General features: G+C 39.1%; 1 protein-coding gene across 1 annotated transcript in view; it reads right to left on the bottom strand.

The window, feature by feature from the left end:
* Positions 1–13,379, bottom strand: part of LOC137169617 (spermatid perinuclear RNA-binding protein-like) — an 83,429-nt gene extending 70,050 nt beyond the window's left edge. The window contains exon 1 of the mRNA XM_067572892.1: positions 13,038–13,379. The gene's annotated coding sequence lies outside the window, so the exon portion shown is untranslated. The remainder of the gene's footprint in view (positions 1–13,037) is intronic.
* Positions 13,380–16,971: the final 3,592 nt, after the last annotated feature.

Genomic DNA, 16,971 nt, shown 5'->3' on the forward strand with positions numbered 1-16,971 from the left:
TCGACTCCACTGAGCTCAGGTGAAGCTGCAGGAGCAGCTCGTCCGAGGCAGCACAGTCAACTAATGGCTTTCATTAGTGCGGCTCTGGATGCACAGCACTCCTTCCTGGAGTCCAACCTCATCGCTCTCACAGCTCACGTACAGCTTCACAGCTCTCCTGCTACCAAGTGGAAAACAAGGGGGGAAAAATCATGTGGTGCTTAACTGGGCTTACCACTAAGAAAAAAAAACTACTCACTCACAGAAGAATCACAGTTCATCTCTTCTACAATTCTGAACTGATTCACAAATGCTAAAAATGGACAAAGTGAAAAAGGGCAACAAGCTGGTTCTGCCTGAGCAGCTGGTTAAAAGAACAGCTGACTTTATGAACTGGTTGACTCCAGTCACACGAGTTCACAATGTTTGAAGTAATCTTATTCAACTAAGAGCATCTCTTCAAAGACACTACGGCATTCAGTTTCTTAAATAGGCCTGCAAACAAGCTGTTTACATTCACCTTGTAGCAGATGTTACTTTATAACTGTTCTTTATGTGTTTTTCTGTTAATTAAGTCTGCAATTCATTAGCATTTCATTATGCATGTTGTGGGCAATGCCAAGCGTTCCCTCAGACTTTTTTTTTTTTTTACTCAGCAAATTAACAGATTCTTATTCAGAAATCATCAAAACTAAGCCGAGATGTTATAAAAATAATAATAAAAACAAAAATCTGCATTTCTTTATCCCAACACCACACATGGATTCATTTTATCTCCCCCCAAAATACTAATTTTAAACGTGTGATTGATAATGATTAATCACAGCCTATTTAGGCGATTAATTTGATTGATATACAGTATAATATATGTATTTATACTTTCAGGTGAAAAATCCTCTGAGACATAATGAGACACTGAAACAGACTTAATGAAATGTTTTTGCTCTTTAAGGAGACCCAACCATCATCATCGTCAACTCTTATTGAACACATGAAGGACTCTGAGATACATTTTACTCTATAAATCAGCATTATCTGATTATGCATATTGCAGAATAATAAAATGATCAAAAAAACTATACTGTAAAATAAAAAAAATCTTCTGTCATGTAGTTGTGTTCAGGGAGCGTTGGTAATAGACGACATTATACGGAATAAAAGACCGATTTTAGCTCAATATATCAGTCCTAACCCTAAAATCCATTTCTCATGCTTTTTCAGACTTCTGAGCTTCGTGTTGGAGCTGCGTCCTTCACCTGGGGGAGTCGGCTGACTGTGGCGGCGCAGAGGAGGATGTGAAAACCGTCCTTTCATGCTGTCGGAGCAGAAACGCCTGCGTGAATATTTCAGTCTCTGTGAGATTACTGGCAAAGCGCTCTGGTTCTCTGTGGGCAGTGTCTGAAATTAACTTTTTGACTCACCAGCCAAGGTGGCTGCTGGATGAGAAAATCCACCAGCCAAGCATATTTTTTTAACCGGACGAAATAATAAATTGCCTTTTTGTGTCATATATGTATTTGTTTCAGTACATTTCATTGAGATAATGAGGTATTACGCTGGATACAAACTTAAAGAAGAGGCCAGTGCAAAATTTACAGCAAAATTATTTTAATATGTTGATCAACGGTTAATCAATTCAAGCCTGAATACAACTCAAGAAGTCAACTCTACTAAGGAATTTGCTTTAAAATGTACTTAAGGATCAAACATAAAAGTAAATTTGAACTTTTGTAAACCTATCGGATGCTTAATCCATTTAATCAACATAAACCTCCATGAAGTTCTGGCCTCCTGATCCTCCAGGATCATACTCCCTGATCTCTGGAGAGGACAGCTGGACCATAAGGAGACCTGACAGTGTGTCAGGACCTTAGGTTGGACCACCAATCGGTTTTCACCTGTTTCATGGTATTAAAACCTCTTTCACACTCAGCTCTGGAGGCAGAGGGACAGGACCAGGTCAACCAGTGCCAGCTAATCAGGGCAGGAATGCTGATGGGTCCTGTTGACACTGAACCAGAACATCTTCTGCAGGGACTGGGGCTCCTGGTACATCAGCGCCTTCAGGACAGTCCACTGGTCAGGGATCCTTTCAACATGGATGCCAGAGATCTCCAGGACAGGCTTGAAGTGGTTCAGTGTCACCAAAATCTAAAATAATTGCATTAATACATTACAACAAGCAGTTTTAATCTTCAAACTATAAAAACATGATCATTAATCTGAACCTAACCTGACTGTCCTGTAATACAAAACATACAGAAACAACCTGCTGCTGCGTCTCCTGACTCTGGTCAGTTGGTGAAGCTGACCAGCGTGGTGACACACAGGACCCCTACGCTGGCGTCCTGGAACCTGTCAGTCATACTCTCGTCTAGCCTGTCAATCATCCTGTGAGGTGACGAGGGTCCTGCTGTCACCTCTGGTCAGTGAAATTCCCTCATAGCTTCATCGTGGGCCCTTCTCTGATGATAAAAGGCTCATTTTTACCATCCTTTCAGAATTTACCTTTACAACACACTCTCTCTCTTCTTCTCTTGTTGACATAATCCTTTCTTTAATTCTCTTAAGGTAATTATTTCTTATTGCAGCTTAAACATACCTGCTTTTGTACTTCTTAAGGCCTCTGCTGTGGTGATGGTGGGGCCTCTGCAGACAGACTGTTCAGACGTGTGAGTGTGTCATGCAGGAAACCACAGAGACGGACAACATCCTCCCTGACAGTACAGTAGCATTTCCTGGCCTTGGCCTGCTGGACACTTCCGACACTTTGGGAATCAGGAGATTGAATCTGAAACACATAAAAGAACAAAGACACACAAATAAATAATTAATTGTTGTCCAAAAAAACTATATTAGTGCATAAAACACTGACACATGATGTTACTTATTGTAACTGTGTTATTTACTGGACATTACATATTGATGATGACTTTTGGAGTACTTTGCATAGCAGTCTAGAGCCACTACCTGTTCCAAGTGCTGGACAATCCGCTGGTAACCTCACAGGAAGTGGTCCAAGGCACACAATAGGATTCAGGTGGGCATCAGTGGTGGGTGCTCAAGAGCCTGGAGGCTGTTTACCAGGTTTGCCTTGTTCCGTGGACTGGTGTGGTAGAAGGTGTAAAGCCCACTGAGGAGGTCTTCTACTTTCTGGAACATCACGCTGGACCGGATGGCACCAGTTCAAGGCGGTGTGACATACAGGAGATACCGACAATGTAAGCCTTGTCCCTCTTCGGCCGGCTGACCATCCATCTGTTCCCAGAGCGACAGACTTGCTCCTTCACTAATCACACATTCTCTCCATGACGACACTGATGGCGTTTCTCACGTGTGCCGCGTCCGCCTTCTCCACTGACTTGATGCCAACAAACTTAAGACCGGATCTCGCCCCTTGTGACAGCATCAGACATAAACTTCCTCTTTCACAGAACTGTCTGTGCAGCCGTGTGACAAGATGGAGACACATTTGGTGTTTTTCAGATTCTCTCTGATGTTGTTTCTCTCCACCTCTGAAATATAGTGCATGAACGCTTTGGCCTGCTTCTCATCTCTATATGTTGAGCCCACAGCGATTCCCTTTTTTCATCCAAACTGCAAAAATGAAACATCAAATTAATTCAATATATGTACATGTTATCCAATACATAACATTACTGTATGATGTATTGTATATACACAACACTAACTGTTAAAGGTGGTCACTGATTATTGAATTTTAATTTCCATTGTGGGATTGCATTTTCATTTGAATTAAGTTAAACATACACTTTCTAACAGGTTACATATGGTGACTAATTTCAAAGGAGCAAAATTTTCACTTACTCACACATCCACTTGAGGTCAGAAAGTCTCGCCTTCTTGCCAACGGTATGTACAGTCTTAAACAGTATCTTCACCTTCGTGCTGGTCCGCTCTGATGTTGCCATGAGCGCCGTTAACAGACGGTGTTGAAAGGAGAGGCTCCGACGAGACGCTTGCTGTGTTCACGGTCACGAATGTTCTCAAGCTTCATCGTTTTATTTCAGATGACAAATGAGTTGTATGTGTTTTTGTCTTTAGCGCGGTGGCGACACACAGAATTCATCAGCACTGTAGCCAGACTCTTGAAACTCTCCATTTCTCACAAAACTTTCTTTTTGTATGTGCTTCCGCTGCTTCGTCCTCCTTTTCATCGGTGGGTTTACGCTTTGAAAGGTTGGCTTATTCCTTGTAAATATCCCCACTTAATAACCATTTAATTAGCCTGATGGTAGCTAGCAGCAGACTGGCAGGAAGTGACATTGTGTGTCTGTGTCGATGTGTGTGTGCAGGAACTCAGCCACACCAGCCGTGAAACTCCGACACAGACACAGGACACAAGCTCCAGCAGGCAGAGACTCTCCGCATAGTTTTTTATTACATACGTTATGACAGATATATGAGGGAGATGTAGTGAAACGGTGAGTGGATTCAAATTTTACCAGCCACTGATTGTGTTTTTGGAAGGTGAGTGAAGCAAATCTATCAGCCGCTTGTATATTCTACCAGCATGTGGCTGGTGTTAATTCTGGGAGGGTGCTGGGGTTTCGTTTGTGGACTGACAACCATCATCCCTACCGGCCTGAAGGAAAAACAACCTGCAGGAGAAAAACACTGAACTGAGATGTACCGACCCAAAGCGAGACTGAAACCGTTAATCCAAAACCACAATAAGGTTAAATAAATTAAATATTGCTCTATTTATATCACAATCCAGTATATTTAAAATAACAGTGTGTGTTGTCGTCCTGCCTGCAGACACTCAGCAGGTGTTTAGTTGCAACTTTCTGAGTCTCAGTTGAGACGTAAAAGCAGCACAGCTGAAAAAACACCAGGAAATAAATAAATTCTGTTTTATGTGCTTATAATTGCTATTTCTTCTGCAAGTTTAGTGAATGTTTCATTTGACTGAAAAGACTTTCTTTTTCCACCAGACAGCTGCACAGAACAGTAAACACATCACAACTGGACCGATGATCTTACTGAACCCATCTGACAGTAAGACAGTAAACTTTATGCTGATATCTTAATGCAGATGCAAGGTCAGCACAAACTGATTTAAAACAGTGACCGGACCTGAATGTACAGACTAAAACATCTTCATTCATTATTAAAAACGGAGCATTAGGAGTAGAGAAACTCTGCGGTTGCTACTGCTGCATTGTAAGAATGAATCAGGACACATTAGTCAGTGGAGTCAAATGGAGTTCAGACTGACATCAGTAGCTTCCTCATTGTCTTCAATGAGAACAGTGCAGAGACAGAACACGGCTGCTAACGAAGAAAAACACACTATCATCCAGAAATGAAGTCAACTTTTCCCAGAATGCAAAGTCTCAAACTTTTTTGTATATTACTGAAATGTCTCGACTAGTAAGTTGGATGGATTGCTGTGAACATGTTCCTCAGTGGAACAACTGTAATAAAGTTTATCTTCTGACTTTTCATCTAGCGCCATCAATACCTGATAAGCTAATGCAGTTCCCTCCAGCCTCAAATGTACTTTGTGTTTAGTGCTAATCAGTATGTTAGCATGCTAACACACTAAACCAACACAGTGAACATGGTTATAGCGGCTAAACATCAACATGCTAACATTATCATTGTGAGGGAAGGACATGCAACAAAAGGTCTGCTGCGGTTATGTTGCATGCATCTTAACCAGTAGGCTGCTGCCTCATTTTTAAAGAAGAAAATGTCAAAATTCTCTGGTTTCACCTTATTAAACGTGAAGATTTTCTGGTTTCTTTAGGTCTCTATGGCAGCAGACTGAATATCTTTGAGTTGTGGACTGTTGCTCTTGAAAAAACAAGAGATTTTAAGTTGCATCTTGGGCTTTGGGAGACAGTGATCTGACATTTTATAAACCAAACTACTAACAGATTAATCAATAATGAAAATAACTGTTGTAGTTGCAGCCCTAGTTAGCGAGTACAGCCTCTCAGAGCTGCTAGCATGGCTGTAAACTCTTAGTCTCGTTAGTAAATGACAACTGCAGTAACTTAACAGTTAACAGAAAGCTCATATAGGAATTTAATTGTGTTCTGTGGTATGAGAGTCCCCTACACATGTCTAAAACAGTAAATATAATGTAAGCTGATGGCCCTGTGATGGAGGTCCATGTGGGGTTTGGTAAACGAGTCCCGTTGCTGGCAGAAGCAGCCGACTGGCAGCAACCACAATTCACACATCCAGAGTGCTGCAGGCTTTCTGTTTTCAGAGCACATCAAACGGCTCAGGAGAAGAGACGTCCTCGGGGACTCTCATAAAAAAAAAAAAAAAAAAAAAAAATTTAAAAACCTGCTGTGTCCCGGATGATGAGGTATTTATTTCAGTCTGGTTCAGATCTTTCTCTTGTTTCATCAGCAGGGCCTCTCAAATGAAGCTTTTTCTGGAGGTTTATAGCGCAGGGTTAGCTGAGCTCTCCAGGCTCTTTGGGTTGGTGAAATAAGGATGAAGGATGAGCTGAAATGAGAGAGGAGGGAGCTGATGGCAGCAGAAGACTCACTGCTCAGATTTCACTGTTTTACCTCAACAGACTTGTTCAGAGATGCAGCTACTGCAGCCGAGCCAGAGTTTGATGTTCAGTCTTGGCAATGGGATGAGAAAACAATATGCTGATGTAGTCTTCACTAAATATTAATATCAAGTCATTATTAATGTGGCTACGATGTCCTACGGGGTCGATGTTGTGCAGTTATGTGGTCAAACGCTGATGGTGGAACTTCTTTGATAACTACAAGCTACACAAAAACTGTTTGTACACATGAAACTGTGTCGGTTTTATTGTCTTTGTACGTTTTATTCGTTAATTCAACTATGTCTTTACATAAAGCAAGCTTTCGTTTAAAGGTGTGGTGGGTGCAGTGTAGCACTGAGTATAAAAAAACGTGAAATATCTAAAGCTGGCATCGAATGCACAGCAGGACTTGAAGGCTTTTTTAAGTTTTTCTTTGATCAGATAGTCATTGATTTAAATCAGTAAACTTAAAGTCATTGGAAAAGTTTTTTTATTTTTTATATAAAAGAAAGGGATGAAATTTGTTTATATTCCCCAGGATAAAGTATTGCTTTGGTTTGAAACTCATATTGCTTTGGCACCAATACTGAAGATTTTCAAACACAGATCCATACATGAGTCACTCTTAAAACCTGCAACACCAATGAGTTTTAGGCTCTTGTTTCCACATCCAGCAGTTATGGAGCAACATTATCATTCATTTTGAGTCGTGTTTCTGTCCGCCTGGTGAATATAAGTCCAATATTCACTGTCTTTTAGCTGTTTCTGCTCTCTACCAACTCCTGAGGGAAATATCTGGCTCTTTAGCTGCTAAATGCTCCACTATGTTCACCAGCTAGTCTACAGCTAACTGTGTCTGTTTGCTGTTGAGCAGGTAGCGTACAGTGGCTTTTACTCTGAAAGCAGATGCCTGCTTTGGCCAAAAACGACACAATGAGAGCGCTGAGAGTTAACGAAAACAGTAAAGCAGCAAAACAATGAGCTGAAAGAAGCTAAAACGTAACCATAGAGCTGAAGGGAACGGCAGAGTCGGGTGATAATTCTCTGTGGGTTTGTTATTACAAGGCACAACTTTTATATCCTCACGTAGTCATTTGATCTGTTGTTAATAAAAAAATATTAATTTGTGCAACTTTAACATTTATTATACAGTCATAAATGGAAGAGTTACCATCAGTGAGCTTATGTACCTACTGACAAACATCACATTAAAATCTTGTGCATTTTCAGTCTCCTAACATCAATACATTTATAGACATTTTATTAAATTACTTTTAAGAAGTATCTCCCTGAACACAGCTGCACATATAAGACTGTAATCTGCAATTAAGTTTGGTTTTCTTCTGCTGTTTTATTTTTTCTTATATTTATTTATTCTATATCTTTTATATTTTTTGGCAAATGAATTCTTCATTTAAAATATATATTTCTGTCTTTGAATTGGTGCGGTGGGTCACTCTGCATCAAAGAGCCTCTAACATGTGGTTACCATGGAGAGCTTTTGTTTCCCATGATCCTTGAAATATGTTTTCACAGACTCTCTGTGCTGAAAAGAAAAAAAAATTTATACTGTATGGAGAAATTCAAAATATGTTTTTCATCATGAAATCTACAGGGAATATAAGAACACCCTGAGACAGAGATAGCTCTGCCATGAATACGCTGTGTGATACTGCTGAGAGGGCGAATCAAAGGACAGTGCAACAGTCTTCGCTGCACGGACTGCAGAGCCAGAAGTAATCCTCAGCGGCCGGGGGGTTCATTTAAAAAACTATGTGATGGTGCTCCAGAACAGCCTGTCACAGCAGATATGTTGGGGAAAACGATACAGCTTCACCAACAACACGGGAAGCAGAGCCACAAAAACAGAGATTTTCATTGTTTTGACTCCTGATTGGATGAGCACCAGTGATATATCACAGACAGGATAAAGGTGTCTGTACATTCAGGCTGCAATTAACAATTATTTTCATTATGGTTTAATCGTTTAGTCTGTAAAACACCAAAAAAAACAATGAAAAGTCACAATAGTGATTTCCTACGGCCCAACGTGATGCCTTCAAATGTCTTGTTTCGTCTGACCGAGAGTCCAAAACCCTAAAAAGATGAATTTACTATAATGTAAAATACAAATTCTCACATCTGAGAAAACCTGGAGCCTTCAAATATTTGGTATTTTTGCTTAAACAATAAAAAAAAACAAAAACGATTAACTGATTATCAGAATTCATTTTCTCTTTTGTCTTCTATGATAGTAAACTGAATATCTTTGGTTTGTTGACTGTATAAAACAAAACATTTGAGGATCAAACAGCGATCAACATTTTTCACCATTTTCTGTAATTTTTATAGACCAAAGGGTTAATCGATTAATCAAGAAAATAATTAATCGACAATGAACATAATCGCTAGTTGCAGCCCTAGTAAAATGTTGATTCTGTATACAAATATTTTGTTTTGGTATTAAAGGCTGCAACATATATCATAGATTTTATACTGTAATATTTTCATTATAAACTTAGCAACCCAATTTAATTAAATAACATCTATCAAAAAGTGTCAAAAATAATGACACAAACATTCATTACAAGCAGGATCTGAAATTAACACCCGCCAAGCGCCAGACGCTGGTTGACTTTTTGGCGAGTAAACCTTAGAAGGAGGTTAAATGTTTGTACCAAAATAGTGACGTGTTGCAGCCACAGACTCAGACTGTCGCTGGGCTGCAGTAGAACTTTATTTACGCACTTTAAAACCACAGAAGCTGTATATGTTATTTATAGTCTGCCAGTATATATTTCCTCTGCTGCTAAAAATCCACTAGCTTTGTGTGAACTACTGCAACATAAAACAGCAACAACAACAGAGGAAGTTCTTCTTCTTCTTCTACTGCTAATTCTGTTTCAAAACTCTCACGTTATTCAAAGGCAGAACCGGGTGACAGCCTCCGACACATCAACAAACATTAATACTGCATAAAGAACGCTGGATCCTGGAAAAAATGTTGGATCAGGAATATAAACATTACCCGCCCAGAAATGAATTTCAAATTAACACCTTAAGTGAATTAAATTGAATTATACTCAAAAATAAATTGTGGGGTCCCTGATAACCAAAACAAACAAGTTAACAGAAGGAAATACCCAAAATAATAAACATAAACAACCTTGTAAATATCAATTGACCTCTCACACATGTAACTAAATATCTGGCATGATGACTCACAGGAAATTACTCATGTTTGTCCCAACACAGCGTAGACACGTACACCTTAGTGTTCTTTACGCGCGTCAACAACCCGCAGGATTCTGATGTGAAGTACTTGATTTACTTTGAGCATGATTACACTCCTGGACACTAATTACAAGTTACCTCGGTCCACACTAATGCCATTAAATTTGAGGTGAGAAAAAGTCCAGAAATCTTTATTCGTTATTGTATATTATTTATTTATTTGTCTGTTTTGATTGATAAACTATGGGGTTGGCTAACAACAGTCTGCTCTTATCAATGAAGCTGATGTAACTCCACTTTGATCTAACAGCCTAATCAATACTGGAGAGAAGAGCGCCGTTGTGTAACATTCACTACACACATATATATCATATTATGGTGATTAAGTTTTCATTGTCCACCTGTCGTTCACAGCTGGTTAACATCTGTCAGCTGGTTAACATGATTTACTGATTATAGCTTAACATGTAGATTTATCAACTTCTGAATTTTACATGGATACCACATGTGTGGATGCTACTGTAAAATATTACGTTTTATAGGGCTAACGGTTATTTTAATGATTGATTAATTTGCTGATTATTTTTTCGATTAATCAGTTAGTTGTTTAGTCTACAAAATGTCAGAAAGTAGTGAAAAAAATGAAAAATATATTCAGTTTACTGTCATATATGACAAAGAAAAACATTTACTCATCACATTTCAGAAGTGTACAACAGCAGTTTCAGCATTTTAGCATAAAAAAATCACAATTAATCAATTAGCAAAATAGCTGACGATTAATTTTCCGTTGATTGACTAATTGATTAATCAATTAATCGTTGCTGCTATGTTAATCTCTACATTGGAAGCTACTTCAGCAGAGACAGGAGGGAAACACTGGAGTTAAATTTATACATAACAAGAAATATTGATTGATTGACTTGTCATCCACTGAGATTTTATTTACATGACTGTGTTGTTTTTCTACTGATTCTACTGATTTTCAAAGCATCAAAAGTTCAGATTTTGGGAGTTTTTCTTGGCTGAGGTGTTACTGGGACATCTGGGCTGAGTTGCTGCCTCAGCTGCCGTTAGCCTGAACACATTTGGGCAGTGAATTTACTGTTAAGAAAACATTTGTGTATTCCTTACACACAGGACAACTCTAATTGAAAACCAAATGTCACGCACACACTTGATCCTCATTTACAAGAGCAGCGCTGAGTCCTCGTCAACACTTTTAGCTGCAGTCGGTCTCAGAGGAGCCGCAGTCGAACATAAAGCTCGAGTTACCGTTTCTATTTACATTCCTCGGGCTCTGAGGAGCCACCTGCTCCGGCCGGTGTTCTCTCTGCTTAGCGAGCACAAACACACACACACACACCGGGGCTTGACTGAAACCTGAACCGCTGACGTACAACGACGTGTTTATCAGGTTCAGGCAAATGTGGGAAATGCAAATGCAGAAGCAGCTTTAACGGACAGCCAGCACTGAGCTGTCTTTTGTTCCCACAGAGAATACTTTCAGTCTTTTAGCTCATGAGCTCAAACACAGAGACGTTACAGAAGCAGGTTGTGGTGGGAGGGTCAGTGTGTTGCTCAAGAACACTTCAGCAGGGCACATGAACCACCAACCACCGCTGTCAACCTGTGTCACCTGCATATAGGGCTGCAAATAACAATTATTTTCACTATCGATTATATGTTGATTACATTTCTTGATTAATCTATTAGTTGTTTGGTCTATAAAATGTCAGACAATGGTGAAAACGTGTCGATCACTGTTTCCAAAAGCCCAAGATGACGTCTTCAAATGTCTTGTTTTGCCCACAATCCAAAGATATTCAGTTTATTGTCATAGACGACTAAAGAAAGCAGAAAATATTCATATTTAAGAAGCTGGAATTAGAGAATTTTGGCTCAAAACAATCAATCAATTACCAAAATAGTTGTGACTTAACATTCTTTTGATCAACTAATTGATTAATTGTTGTGTGTCTACTTCATGTCTGACAGCGTAGCCATGTTGGGAAAGGACCTTGTCACAACCAGTATAAACAGAAGAAATGATTACAGAAACCAGTAACTCTTTCAAGCAGAGCTGCAGCTAACGATTACTGTCGTTATCGATTCATTTGTCTATTATTTTTCTCGGTTCATGGATTTCCCAAAGATCAAAGTAATGACCTCAAATGTCTCGATCAACAGTCCACAACCCAGAGATATTAAGTTTACTGCCATACAAGACTAAAGAAAGCAGAAAATATTGACATTTAAGAAGTCAGAACCAGAGAATTTGGGCTTTTTTTTTCCTTTAAAAATGACTCAAAACAGTCGCCAATTAATTTTGTGTCAATCAACTAATCAACTAACTAGCCAATGTACATATATACATGCAAATTTTGTTTGAGGCAGACTTGAAAAATGTAAACCTACACTTGAATAAATCTGAAACTATCCTTTACAGACAGTTCAGTGACAGAAATTTGATCTCATCTCGTAACTGATGTTATCATTACAATCTATAATGTTATTCTCTCACATATTTCTGGTGTGTAAATGTGTCCCGAATGTCTGAATACACCAATAACCATCCTTAAACTAATCAGTGTGTATTAATTGTGTCCAAAAAAATATGATTTTTAACCCTCATTGGCTTTATAATGCAAACTGCTCCATATTTATAGTAGTAAACGCAACCAAGCTAAAACTTGAAGCAAGCCTAGAAAGGTTAAGGCTGTTAAGTATTGATTATGTTAGGTGGAAAGACAATATGTGATAAAATATTCAGTGTACAGGTGCACCAGCACTGCGTGTGATCACCTGTGCTTCTCCTACAAACAAACAGGTGCTGTTTTAATTGGTCACACCTTAAAATCAACACAAAAACAACTTAACAGTTAGTAACAGGTAGATACTCGGGTTACCTGTAACTGCAGCTTTCACCTCTAGAAAAATGATATGTTGTCTTTTAGCGGGAAAAACGATTTAAAAAAAAAAAAGTATTTCCCTTTAAATGTGCATTAAACCACGTTTAGGACGGGCAGGGAGCTCCACGCGGTGCGGACGGTTAACGGGCGGCAGGAGGAAAACTTGCCGTTATTCTGGCCATCTCGTTAACAAACGGACAAACAGTTAATTCATACATTTAACAACAGAGACACAGTCCTGAAGCTGAGCTGAAGGCAGGCTGAAGTTAGCCGAGCCGAGCCGGGACAGCAGCACGGCAGCAGCGGCCGCCCGTCCATCCCTCTCTCTTCCTCCGCACCGAAAACTGTCACAAAAAGCGGACACTTACCTTCACCGACTGTCCGCTCACCACCGGCAGGAGGACGGGGAGAAGGAGAGGAGAAAGCTCGGCGGTGTCCGAAGCCTCCCGAAAACACTTTGTCGCTTTTTTTTTTTTTTTTGTTTCCGTGGAAAAAATTAAGTCCCGTTCTGGTGTCAGTTTGTATCCGGACAGCAGGTCACAACGTGGAGTGGAAGCTGGCGGCGACGGAAGCGGCAACAACAACACGGCGGCGGCAGCAGCAGCAGCAGCAGCAGCAACGGTCTCCGGCCAGCCTGCTGTCAGCGCCGAGCGCGGGGGGAGCGGAGGTTGCGTCCGCGCATGCGCATAACGACTGCTACTGCGAAACAAAGATCGTCTAATGACAAGATGTCTCGCTCCTATTTAATGGGAAATATGTGACATTTTTTTCTGTTCTTCAGCTTTTTGAAGATCCTCTGCAGACATGGTTTAAGACAATTACTCTGATGTTTTTCCACAAAAAAGTTCAGTGACCTAATTCTTGAAATGACATCTACTCCCTCTCCCTCTTTAAATGTCCAGAAGCTATGAAAATGTAAATAATTTTCAATTTAAAAAGTTTAATTGTTGGACACTTCACTGTAAAGTCCATTCTCAGTGTTTGTGCACTGGAGGCTTCGAGTATCCACATCACACATGTCTAAGTTGAATATTAGACCAGGATCAGCCTCCAAAATAGTTGTGTTTAACTCAGATTTTCAGTGAGCAACTGTCCTCCTTCTGCAGATAAATGTGAAAACAAACTCTGCACATATATCATTCTGCACAAACATCAAACTAGGAACAAGAAGAAAAACACATTTTTGAGTGGAGGGGGGGCTTTAAGGCTGATTCTGATGTTTAGTTTTGTTTTCTACATAAACTTGCTTGTAATCATTTGGATTTTTTTCCCATTTTATGTGGTCAGTTACCTGTTCTTTTCATAAAAAAAAATTAACCTTTGTTTAGTCAAGTTTATTTATGGAGCACAACATTCTGAGTTTGCCAAAGTGCTGAACAAATTACAAAGAAATGCACAACAGTAGAGAAATGACATCAGTACGAATTGAAAGTTCATGATAAAATACAAGGTAATATCAAAACATCAGAATCAAAAACAGGTTTTGCTTTGCTTTGCTCCATTTGCTTTGGTGTTGTGGTGCACAACAGAGCTGTGGAACATCACTGAGGTTAGCAACCCATTTTTCAATGGTTAAAGTCAAGAAAATAAAACATCAGGCACACAAATAAAACAGGATGACAGTATATTTAGATGAGGTGTAGATTTCAACATTAAAGGGCAAGTTCACAATTTTTCAAGTCTGTCTTAAATCAACAGTCAGGAGCCCAAATGAACATCAAAACATGTTTTTCTTGCTGTAATCATTCCTCCTGTTCATACTGAACATTAGAAGATCCCTTCATAATGTCCTCCTTCTGTGCAAAAATGTATTTAAAAGTTTATCCAAAGCTAATATGAAGCTTCAGCATCCAAATGAGTCAAATCTAGTAGATATCTTTCAACGTTACAGTCTTGTCCGAGGAAACACAAAGAGGGAATTTGATGCTAAAAAGACTGTAAAAAGAAAATATAATACATTTGTGGCAAATAGATGTAAAATATATATATTGTTCAGGAACTCCTTGCCAATATATATTCTGACTTTTAATTTACCAAAGATATATTTATGGTAGATATCTTTAAATGCGATGGCTTGCGATTGTTTATACGATCAATAGAAAAACCCATCATACATCATTGCATCAAACATAATTGACACAAAAAAAAACAGCCCATCCACAAACCAAAATTAGCATTTAAATCCGCAAACAGTGAAGCACAAATGATTAAGGCTACAACTAACAATTATTTTTCATATCTGTTAGTCTGCTGATTATTTTCTCAATTCTATATGTTACAATGTGTCGTGAAGGGCCATATCATTAAAATATCTTGCTTTGTCAGACTAACAGTGTGAAAACAGAAGATATTCAGTTTATTATCATAAAAGACTCAAAAAAACAGAAAATTGTGCACATTTCAGAAGCAAAAAACTGTGATTTTTTTTGGCATTTTTGCTTGAAAACTTGATTAACTAAATGCGTCAGCTTTACAATTATAGCAATCTACAGTATAAACTGCATATTCTGCTCACTTTTAGTAAACCACACTACACAGACATTAGTGTACTTGTATTCTCCACAAGGTTTTTCTGAACATTATAGCAAAGTACAAAATGAGTACAAATACTTTCCTGATTGCAACCTGCAGACGTGAGTTTCCTGCTGATGAGGCGGTAAAAGGTAAGGTTTCTTTTGGCGGACGTTTGTCTAAAAATAGACCTCTTATGACAAAACTATAACTTTAATGTGTCTATATCAAGAATGCCGGTAAAGCAGTCTCCGAGCTCGGTGATTAATGGATCCACAACCGTTTCTACCGTGTATACAGGCCTTCCCTTTCAGCTGATTGAATCCCTGCAGCTATCTGACAGATATGTATGTTCCATCTGAAGGCTCTAATTTGAAAAGTGCTGTTTCAAAGTGCAGAGCCGGTACACTGAGCTCTTGTGTTTACTTTTAAATCACGGTGAAACCAATACCCAGCTGCTGCAAAATAACCTCACAAACGTCAAACGGCTGTGAGCAAACCAGACTGATTTATTTTCAAGGTTCAGTGTCCTTTACACAGTTCGCAGCGGAGAACCTTGAGACTGATTTTATTGTAGCCTGCAATTATTGTGCAAATCACTGTATTGTAAAATTACAATATGCAAAATTATGCATGGAAATAAGACATGACTATAAAAAGAAATTCAACTATGTAAACTATCATGTCTTATGGAGCACATTTGCAATGCTGTATATTCATGTTTTGCCACTCTGAACCTCCCTATCGCTCCCACTTAGAAAGTGTGACTGGCCAACCTTGTTTACTAAAGCAACATGTTTATATAATACTGAATGGAGACTGACTTTGTGACTTGTCTGTGGTATCGCAGTTGACTTTTACCTTTCTATATTTATATTCTGGGGCTCTACTGGAATATTTTTGCATGATTTCCAGTTAAAAACTCCTTATTTATCTTATACTGGTCCTTTATGCAGCCCCTCAGTTCAGCCTTTGTCTGAAACAGGCCGTTTTAGCTCCTGTCTCTTTAAGGCCCACCCACTCTGTTCTGATTGGTCAGCTTCAGGAAGCTTCCTCCGGCTCCGGAGGCTACGTAAACAAACTATAGTAGCAGGATTTCACTACTTTTTCTCAGTATTTTCTCGAAATATCAACTTCTCAAATCCATCCGTACATGTTGTAGCCTGAATCAGATCTGACATACACGAGTGGACGTGAACAACCTCAGCAACAAAGATTATGGAACGGATGGCTGTTTGTGGGCATGTGCGAACGATCTGATGTCATCACGAGGAGGAAGTAGATGAAACTTTTCAAACGGAGCGTTCACAGCAGGTTGACGCCCTGACTTTTGACTTACAGGAAGCATTTTTAAATACATTAACCTCAAGTTTTGGAACTTTGACCATATTTAACATAAACATCCAACATTATAACTATAGAAATGACAGAAAAACATAAAAAACCATGATATGCCTCCTTTAAATACTTAAACCTGCAATAATGGATTTTTTTGGCCAACTTGGGGCAGCAGAAACAAGTAGTGAACACAACTCTGACATATCATCAGCTTTTAAGTTGATTTGTTGAACTCTTTTAGCTCTGTTTTAGTTCTCCACCAACTCCTGAGGGAAATATCTGGCTCTTTAGCTGCTAAATGCTCCACTATGTTCACTAGCTAGTCTACAGATAACTGTGTCTGTTTGCAGTTTGGTGCTGAGAGCCAAACTGAGAGCTTTTTAGAGCTTTTTCTCTGAAAACAGCTGCCTGTTGCGGCCTAAAACAAAGCTATGAGAGCACTGAGAGTGAAAT

Source organism: Thunnus thynnus, chromosome 2 (assembly GCF_963924715.1).
Source record: "Thunnus thynnus chromosome 2, fThuThy2.1, whole genome shotgun sequence".
Classification (NCBI taxonomy): domain Eukaryota; kingdom Metazoa; phylum Chordata; class Actinopteri; order Scombriformes; family Scombridae; genus Thunnus; species Thunnus thynnus.